Raw genomic sequence first — 7,794 nt, 5'->3', positions numbered from 1 at the left:
TTGGCTGCCATACTTAGGGGTACATTTGAAACATGTTAGGAATTTTCAAAGAGACTTTGAATTGTTTTCAGATCATGAAACAATGAATATCTGTATATTTTATAGGTGCCACTTATTAAACAAATGCAATGTGGTTGATCCTTTCCCCCTGCTTTCCATGAAACTTAGATGAGAGATCAAAAAATCAAGATAAAAGTGAATGCCCCTCAGCTCTTGGTTTTATGACTCGCATTCATTTTTATGGGGTGCCAGGTAATTTTCAAGTTTAAATCCCTGCAATAAAATGCTCAGAAGGAAAGTAACATGTATCAGACAGGGACCATCCAAGAAACAGAAACCACACAGTAATCCGAACAGGGAAAATTTAATATAAGCAATTATTAACTACAACAGGGCAACAGTGTAATGGAGAATTGGCTAGTAGGAGTAAAGAGAACCCTAAAGAGTACAGGCTTTGCAGATATAAGCAGTCGCTAGCCCTAACATCTCCTTGAGGGTGCAGCCATGGCTCCCTGATAGCTAAGAAGTTTCTGGGGTGATATGCTTGAGGAAAAGGCTGGAAATCTGCCCTCTAGGGTACCATGGAAAGCTGTCCACATGAGGGTGCCACGCCTCCAAACCCACTGCAAAGCTACCCAAAGGAGTGCCAAGGAAAGCTGATGGCCTCTGGGCCCTGTGGAAGCAGGGGCTAAAAATGCCGCTCACTGCAGGAGTCAGATATTGGACAGACCATGCACTGCAAGTGCCTGGAAAAAGGAACACACAGGAACCATACTGTCTGATCCATAGGGGTTTCATTGGCTAATTTTTGGAAGTAGATCACTAGGCCTTTCTTTCTAGTCTGTCTTAGTCTGGAAGCTCCACTGACACTTGTCCACCATGGGTGACCCTGCTTGTATTTGAAATAATGGTGGCGTAGCTTCCAGCATCATAGTAACATATGAGCCACCACAGTATGACAGACTGACAGATGGGTGGTGGAGTGTCAAGATAGCCTAATATTTAAAAGGATGTTTCTGGTGTCTGGCTGCCTGAGTTTAACTCCCTGCTCCCTTCACTGATTTACTCTGACACCTTGAGCAAACCATTACCCTCTGGGCCTTATTTCCTCATGTGGCGGAAAGCAGAGACTACCGGAAAGATGTTTACTTGTGTTTTATTGACTACACCAAGGCATTCAACAGTGTGGATCATAACAAATTATGGATAACATAAAGAATGGGAATTCCAGATCACTCAGTTGTACTCATGTGGAACCTGTAGGTGGATCAAGAAGCAGCCATTTCAACAGAAGAATGAGATACTATGTGGTTTAAAATTGGAAAAGATGTGCACCAGGGTTGTATCCTTTCACCTTATTTATTCCATCTCTGTGCTGAGCAAATAATCCTAGAAGCTGGACTATGTAAAGAAGAACCTGACATCAAGATTGGAGGAAGACTTAACTAACAATCTGCAATATGCAAATGACACAACCTTGCTTGCTGAAAGTGAAGAGGACTTGAAGCACTTACTGATGAAAGTCAAAGACTATAGCCTTCAGTATGGATTACACCTGAGCCTGAAGAAAACAAAAATCCTCACAGCTGAACCAACAAAAAATATCATGATAAGTGGTGAAGAAATTGAATTTGTCAAGGATTTCATTCTATTTGGATCAATAATCAATGCCCATGGAAGTAGCAGTCAAGAAATCAAATGACATATGGCACTGGGCATATATGCTGCAAAATATCTCTTTAAAATCTTAAAAAGCAAATATGTCACTTTGACAGCAAAGGTGTACCCGACCCAAGCCATGGTCTTTTTAAATTGCCCCATATGCATGTGACAGCTGGACAATGAAAAAGGAAGATTGATGGAGAATTGATGCATTTGAATTGTGGTGTTGGAGAAGAATATTGAATATACAGTGGACTACAAGAAGAATGAGCAAATCTGTCTTGGAGGAAGTACAGACAAAATGCTCCTTAGAGTGAGGATGGCATGACTTCATCTTGCTTACTTGGGACACGTCATCAAAAAAGACCAATCGCTAGAAAAATATATCATGTTTGGGAAAATAGAGGGTCAGTGAAAATGGGAAAACCCTCCATGAGAAGAATTTACATAATAGCTGCAACAACAGGCTCAAATGTACCAACAATTGTGAGGATGGTGCAGGACTGAGCAACGTTTCGTTCTGTTATACATAAGGTCGCTATGAGTTGGAGCTGACTTGCAGGCAACTAACAGCAACAATGATGATCTCTACCTCATTACCTCACAAAATTGTTGTGAGGACTCAATGAGATAATCCACTCAGAGAGTCTACACAAATTAAGTGCAGAATAAATGTTGGTTGTTATTCACATTTTTAAATTACTGCAAATAAAAGTTATATTTTTACTTTTCCCTTACTATGTATGCATCCACCTTCATTTATTGAGTGCCTACCATCTGCGTGCACTATGTCACATATTGCGTTAAAGTCCACTCTGAGAAGTGGCGGAATAGAACACTTTCAGAAGTGTTATTCCTAAGAAGGAAATGCTGTTCATTTTTAACTGAAGACCAAAAAAGCCACCCATATTCACTTGAATTATGGCCATTCTAAAATTGGCTCAGTGTGGTTTCCCTCCTGCTCCCACCACCCCTCATTTTATTGCTTGTGAATTCTGAACATTTAACCTCTACGAAAGCTTTCATTTTCAAAGAAAGTTTTGCAGCATGAGTTTCTCAAACTTTTTTTTTTTTTTTTGGATGCAAGGATTGAGGTTTTTCTCTGTGTTTTAAAGTATGAGGTATGTCAACCACTAAATAACAATTACTTTGCAAGCAGTGAGTGTAGGAGCCAATCTAGGATCCTCTGTTCTGGGCATCACTGGCTCCATTCTGCTTTTTCAGAGCAGACACTGGGAGGGCAGATGTCAACTGGAATGGGGTTAGAGCATGGTCAGAGCCCTCTGTGCCTGCCCTGGCCTCTTAAATTGTTTCTCTGCTTGTAGTCTCTTTGCCCTTCATTCCTCTAACAGAGAGGTTCTCAGCCTTGGTGTTATTGACATTTTGGGCCATGTAATTCTTTGTCATGGCTGGAGGCTTTCTTGTGCATTGTAGGGTGTTGAGAAGCATTCCTGGCTAGCACCTACTAGATGCCAGATGTGACAAACAAAAATGTCTCCAAGCATTGTCAAATGTTCCCCTGGGGGTAAAATTGCCCCAGTTGAGAACCAGTGTTAGCCCTCAAGGATCTTCCTGAAGTAAGCCTTTCACCAGTTTGAATGAAGTCCACATTCTTTACTGTGACACTCAAGACTCTTCAACAACCTGAGCAATCTCCCACTGTACACCCCAGTCCTATCTGCTCATCCTTTGGCTCCATACAGTAGATCTGCCCAGGGTTCCCAGAGTGTTCCTTTCATTGCTCTTTAATCTTACCATTCTTCTGTCTTGGGATATCTGCTCCTATCCTCTCCAGCTACACAAGGACTTGAATAAACAGAAAGATATAACTTGTGTGGACAGAAAAACAATATTGTAAAGAGACCATGTATCCTTAAAATAATTTATAATTTATTCTGGTCCCAAGAAAAATAACAAGAGTGATATTTTTTAAAAGCTAGACTAGCTTCTTCTCAATTTTAAATAGAAAATAAACGTGAGAATAAACAAATTTTTTGAAGCATATTGAGGTAAAAATTCTACCAGGTATAATTGAAATAATTATGGTGTAATATATAATTACAGATGCATCATAAGATAAAATAGATATTCCAGAAATATGACCTAATGCATGTGTGAATTTAATATATAATAAGAAAGACATTTAAAATTGTTGGAGGAATGATGGATCATTCAACAAGTGGTTTGGAGACAATAAGCTAACATCTGCAAAAAATATAGTTAGAGCCATACTTCTTACATCAAAGTGTTTTCTACAACTCAAAAACAAAAAGACAAATAACCCAATTAAAAAATGGGCAAAAGACTTGAATAGAAGTTTCTCCAAAGAAGATATATAAAAATGTCTAATAAGCATATAAGAAGATGCTCAAAGTCACTAGGCCATTAGGGAAATGCAAATGAAAATCACAGTGAGATACCACTTTACACTCACTAGGATAGCTATTATCAGAAAAATAACAAGTGTTGGTGAGGATGTGGAGAAATTGGAACCTTCATCCATTGTTGGTAGGAATAGAAAATTGTGCATTGCTGTGGAAAACAGTTTGGCAGTTTCTCAAAAATTAAACAAAGAATTACTATATGACCCAGCAATTCTACTCATAGGTATATACTCAAAAGACTTGAAGGCAGAACATAAGCAGATACTGGTGCACCAATATTCACTGCAGCACCATTCACAATAGCCAAAAGGAGGAAACAACTCAAGTGTCCATCAATAGATGAATGGATAAACAAAATAAGGTATATACCTACAATGGAATATTATTCAGTCATAAAGAAAAATGAAATTCTGATACATTCTATGACATAGATGAATTTTGAAAACATTATGCTAAGTGAAGTGAAATAAGTCAGACACAAAAGGACAGATACTATATGATTCCACTTACATGAAATATCTAGAATAGGCAAATGTAGAGAGACAAAAGTTTATTAGGGGTTATCAGGGGTTGGGGGAAGGGAGAATGGGGAGTTAATTATTTTATGCATGTAAGGACATGCATACTTATGAAACTGAAGCAGAAGTTATTTCAGAAAAATCCAAAAGAATAACTCATTATTACCAAAGCCTTCTTGATGCCCAAGAACGAAGAATGCATGATACTGGGATAAGAGCTCTATTAGCTGAGAGAAAACTTGACAACTTAAGGAAAGCAAATGCATAGACGGCACAACAATTGGTTGAGCAGGAGTGTCAGGTTTCTGAAAAGTCTGCTTCCATCCCTGAAACACCCAATGGGGGGCATTTGGCCGAGGCCAGAGAGCACAACCAGAAATCCTCTGGATGATCAGATCCCTGAGGAAGGAGGAGTATCAGGCTGAGATGGCACAGGCACACAGCACCCGGTGCCTGGTGTCAATCAGTTGTTAACTCCCAGGGTCTCTCCAGTCTGGCTAACTCCATCCTGAGTCAGAGGGTCTTCTACCACAATGAGACAGAGCTTGTCTTGAAGCTCCTCATGCAGGCAGAAATGTAATAGCTTCCTTTCCTTCAACCTCCATGTTGTTCTCTGGTTGCCAGAGGTCAGAGGCTGAAGATAGCTCCCACTTGGAAGTTCCTGACAATAGGACGCTCCATGCTTTCACTGTTCTGGAAAGTGAGGAAGAAGCTCCCCAAGAATTCTCTTCACCTCTTCAAGGAAGGGTCTTCCCTGGCCCAGTTCTGTTCTCTACTAGCAATAGAAATGCCTCAACACCAACCACTAGATTCCCTCTTCTGTCCACATAACCTGGAAACATAAGTGGATGACCTTCCCAGTTGATCCATCTTCCACTAGTCTACTTTGAATATAGAGAACAGAAGAAAGAACTTTTTGTTTCTCTCAACTCAAATATTTTATTTTGTTCCTTTTAACCTTATTCTATCAAGGAATTAGACAATGACTCACGGGAAATTTGATAGATAATTGCTAATATAATATTTTAGAACTTAGATTATATAATATGAATCCTACAGGTTACTTGATGGCATTTAATTATATTCAGAGTTAGTTTACGTAGAGTATTTTTGTTGTCATTAAAGAAAATAATCTAGAAACATATGGTACATTGGTTCTCGCTGGTTAACATGTCCTGAGTAACATCACCTATGGTAAGAGTTTTACATGAGTAGTTTCACAAGCAGGAACAATTGAAACTCAAGGTTTATTTCTGTGTTACAAATGGTTAATACCCTTTAGTAATTTGATAAATATTATTTACCATTATAAAATTTGGTTAATAAAAAAGCCAAAAGGTTTAAAAAATATCTTCTAGATAGCTTAAAATATAAACTTAAAAAGTGAAACCATCCAAAATATTTAGGAAAAAAATGAGAGAATTTTGTAAGTTATTAACTTCTAAGTAAGAAGCAAAACCCAGGATCCATGAGAGGAAAATATTGATAATTGTATTTAATAAAAATTTGTATTCATAGCAAATACCATAACAAAGTCAAAAGACGAAAACACTAGCAATGATATTTGCAAGACATGTGATTAGGCAAAGAATGAATTCCCTTAAAATATAAAGAGTTTATGAATAAGTAAGAATTGAGTCAAATGGATAAATCAACACTAGGCATGGACAAGAACTTCAGAGAATAAGAAAATAAAAACCCAAGAATGTTCTGGAAACCAGTCTTATTGTAAGAAACATATATGATAACAAGATTCCATTTTTATCTATCAATATGGCAAAAATCAAAAGGTTGTTAATAAACAGTGTTTTTATAAGTGTGGGGGGTAATAGGTACACTCTTACGTTGCTACAGCCTAAAGTGACAACAACTTGGCAATATCTTTCAAAACTCTAAGTGCACATATCCAGTCATTCTGTGAACAGGAATTTAGCTTACAGATACACCTATGTATACATGAAAAGATATATGTGCAAGGATATTCACTGAAGCCTTGTTTAGTGATTAGTTACCTAATAGCAAAAGACGGTAGGCAGTCTAAATATCCATCAATATGAGTAATAATTAAATAAAGATGGTATAACTGTATGGGGCACTTTACAGAGGGGAAATATAATGATCTATATGGGCTGAAATGCAGTGATTTACAAGATATATCTGGAGGGAAAAAAGAAAGTGTATAACAGTGTTCATGGATGCTTCTCTGTGTGTGTGTGTAAAGAATATTTCTGAAAAACTAGATGCAGAATTTATTGAGCTGCTTTCTGAGAGAGGAATGTTTGGGAATCTGGTAGGGTAGGGGGTGATAAAAATGGCATGGGGGCGTGGGGGTGGAGCCTGACTTCCTCTACTTCACAAGGTGGAAGGAGAACCAAGATCAATAGCCCAAGGCTGATTCCTATGAAGTGGAGGTCAGGCATGCCTCCTCTCTCTGCCATTTTTACCAGTTCTGACACCAGCCGTCCCTCCCACAGCACCCTCTACTTCTCTGCTGGGTTTGGTAATTCATTTCAATGGCCACACAGAACTCACAGACAATACTTAGAATATAGGGTTTATTAGGAAAGTAACAGTTACATGTCAGGCTCAGGAACACTCAGGATACGGTTCTTCCATCAGGACAACTTCTTCCTAGCCGTGCTCACAGGCTTATCTCTCCCTGGCCCTTGGCCTCTGCCCAAAGGCACTTAGCTTTCTCTCTCCGTGGGCCAGGAAGCCCACCACACTGTCTTCTGCTGTTGGTTCTCTGCTGCCAGGTCTTTGTTGCCAGGTCTTTGCTGCTACTTCTCACTGCCTTCAGTATTATAGCTCTGTCTGTCTCCTGGTTCTGGGAACTTCTCCAAGCAGGGATCCCAGGCCCAAAGGACATGCTGGCTCCTGGCTGTCCTTCCTTGGTGGTGATGGGTCCTTCTCTTTCCCGCCTATAGGGTGGTTAATTTCAAGCCCAGCAGGATGGCAAAACTGACCAATCCCCTTGATGGGCACAATTACCCTACCGCACAGCCCTTCCCAAACACTTGCGTGGGAGTTACAAGACCATGGCTAGAAAGGCCACACAAAAGTGGTCCATTGCATCGAAGGGGGGTTAAATTTTTATTGCATACCCTTGGGTTCTACTGATTTTTAAAATATACGTGTTTTCCTTTGTTTTATTTAAAATAATAAAAATTACATTATTATCAATAATAATAAGATTATAACAAGCCTTCATGAAGCTTTTTGTGACAGCT

Source organism: Trichechus manatus, unplaced genomic scaffold (genome assembly GCF_000243295.1).
Source record: "Trichechus manatus latirostris isolate Lorelei unplaced genomic scaffold, TriManLat1.0 scaffold00090, whole genome shotgun sequence".
NCBI lineage: Eukaryota > Metazoa > Chordata > Mammalia > Sirenia > Trichechidae > Trichechus > Trichechus manatus.
The sequence above is the reverse complement of the archived record's forward strand: the minus strand, read 5'-3'. Positions refer to the sequence as shown.